General features: G+C 43.9%; 1 non-coding gene across 1 annotated transcript; it reads right to left on the reverse strand.

Moving 5' to 3' along the window:
- Positions 1-1,369: 1,369 nt before the first annotated feature.
- TRNAL-UAG (transfer RNA leucine (anticodon UAG)) lies at positions 1,370-1,451 on the reverse strand. The gene has a single exon. It is a non-coding gene; the product is annotated as a tRNA-Leu (tRNA).
- Positions 1,452-2,685: the final 1,234 nt, after the last annotated feature.

Below are 2,685 nucleotides of genomic sequence, written 5' to 3' on the forward strand. Positions count from 1 at the left end.
GTTGGGCGTAGGGGTGGATTTGGCAGATTTGGGTGATGGCAGGGGACAGGTGGTGGGGACACAGAGCTTGGGGGTAGGCGCGTGCACTGTATGAGACAGTGGAGGTGGCACAATGGTAGTAACAGGGGCACATAGGCTAGCATTAGGTGTAAACACAGTATCGACCATAGGCACAGTGGTATTAACAGGGGCACATAGGCTAGCAGCAGGTGTAAACACAGTATCGACCATAGGCACAGTGGTATTAACAGGGGCACATAGGCTAGCAGCAGGTGTAAACACAGCGTTAGACATAATATACGAGGTACAGACGTTAGCAGCAGGGCGGTGCATGGCAAGGGGTGTGGGCGTGGTATCTGACATGATGACAGATGTGGAGAACGGTTTTGATCTCAGGATAGAGGAAGACAAATGAGAGGGGGTTCCTTGGTTGTGGTTATCTCTTTGATGTGATGCAAGTTGAGCGTTCTTCTGAAGTCTTGAGTGTACATCACAGCAGCCATAGACATAGCTCTCAACTCACCCGCTTTTGGCGGGTGTCACCCGCCTTGCAAAGGGCTGACTCACCCGCCAAGCCTCCTGCACTCCCACTCATTCCAATGGGCGTCTCACCCGCCAAAAACAAAATCGGGTGATTTCACCCGCCTTTGCGAGGCAAATGGTTGAGAGCTATGCATAGAGTTTGCAGAAAATCGGTTAGTCAGACGTTTCTTTTGTCTACTATATGTATAATCCAGTCCATCCTTGTTTTATTTAAAGATGTAGTCAAGATTATAATTCTAAAAATATTAACTCTGACAAGTAAAGACATTCGAGTTACATGCCTGGGAGTGTATTTCTGCCCCCTAGCGCAGCATTATGGGATTCCAATTGTTTGAAATGTGCACGTCGTAATAGCAGAATATACACGACGTGTCTGTTTCATATTTATTAAATAAAAGCATTGGGGGAAAAAACTGGCAGCGGTGGGATTTGAACCCACGCCTCCGAAGAGACTGGAGCCTTAATCCAGCGCCTTAGACCGCTCGGCCACGCTACCACCATATTCATTCGGTTGACAAATCTCTTTACAAATCTACGTTGTATAGACCTCGACATTAAAGGGCACAGGTTATGAAACGGTCGTAATTTCAAAAGCGTCCACTAATGAAAGAATAAGAAAGGATACCGCATGAGCTAAATCTCTAACCGCACTCTAATGGAGGAGATTTAGATAAGAAGGAGAGGAAGCCAAAGTTTGTTGGTACGTACGAATCTCTAACGACGGAACTCGGTGAAGAAGGCAGGACCATAAACATTTAAGTAATTTTTATGCGCTTAAATCCCTATTTCCACCGTTGGTAGACTACTGCACGGGATATCAAAAGGTTGGCAGCGGTGGGATTCGAACCCACGCCTCCAGAGAGACTGGAGCCTAAATCCAGCGCCTTAGACCGCTCGGCCACGCTACCTTCCGAAGCTCTACTGCCGTGTAACTATGATAATGTGACGCGACCTGTCATTAGCCCAATAAAAAAAGTCATGTTTTTCAGTACGTCATATGAAACCAATGGCAGAGCTAGAGTGAACAAGGGGCGCAGTTGTACCCTATCCCATGCCTTGCTGCACCGCCCTAGCACCAGGCTGCCACTGGCCGCTGCTTTTCTGGAACCTTCGGTGCACTTCTTCTGGTAAAAAAAGAGAACGCGTGCAGGAGTGAGCTGTCCAGGCGTGTTAAATCGACGTAGAATTCTGCTTTGGTGCGGGGCGGCCCCAACCGGATTTGAGAGAAAACCACTGAATGTGAAACATAGGTTTACAAAAAACAGCGTTCCTGTCAGTGCTTATTTGAATGCTTTTTTAAAAATGTTTTATTTGAGTTTTGAACAAACATAAAACATGTAGGCATCATGACTCACCGAGCTTAATGTTTATACTAAACATCAAAAGTAGTACGGTTGGGCGCCATCAGGGCCTGATTGACAGTGTTTTTCAATGGGATTTTCCCATTGAAAACCGCTTTGGTAAATCCGTCTCTAGTCTTAGTGTTTTTCGCAGAACGTTTTACAAGCATTACTTCATGAAAAGACTCATCATGCCAGATTTTCATTTATATCATACCGGTATTCTGCCATGACTGCCAACTCAAAGAAAACAGCATTTAATCAAAACTGAAAGAAGGCTTGCTCCTGGGTGCCGACTTTTGATTTTTAGTAAGGGCGGGATTTATTTTGTTTTGCACTTACTGAATCCTTAAACCTAATGCTGAAAAAGTAAGCACGATTTTCGCCAACAAGTTTTAAATACCCTAAAATGGTTGGTTAAACACCTATTCTATTGTAAAGTTTCTAAACCAGCGTTTCACTAAGGAGACTGGTACAATTGTAACACACATTTCATTGAAATTACAACTATATGTTTTCACGTACATTTTCCACCTGAATGGTGTCCATATGTCCAAAAGATGAAGTATATAAGAATGACAATTTTAAATGCTGACAATCCAAAATCTGCCCAAAACGGGAGTGAAGTAGGCCATAAGTCACAGCCTCTCAGCTGAGACAATTAACGAGTTTCTGGTATGGCACAAATAGGTATCAAGTGAAAATATATTTTTTATTTTCGTGAAAATGAAAAAAAAACGATTTAGAAAGACTGCTCTGAGAACGCTCAGAGTGGTCTTTCTAAATCTTAACTGTCACGCCC

The sequence above is a fragment of the Ambystoma mexicanum genome, chromosome 1p (genome assembly GCF_040938575.1).
Source record: "Ambystoma mexicanum isolate Mex_15411 chromosome 1p, UKY_AmexF1_1, whole genome shotgun sequence".
Lineage (NCBI taxonomy): Eukaryota > Metazoa > Chordata > Amphibia > Caudata > Ambystomatidae > Ambystoma > Ambystoma mexicanum.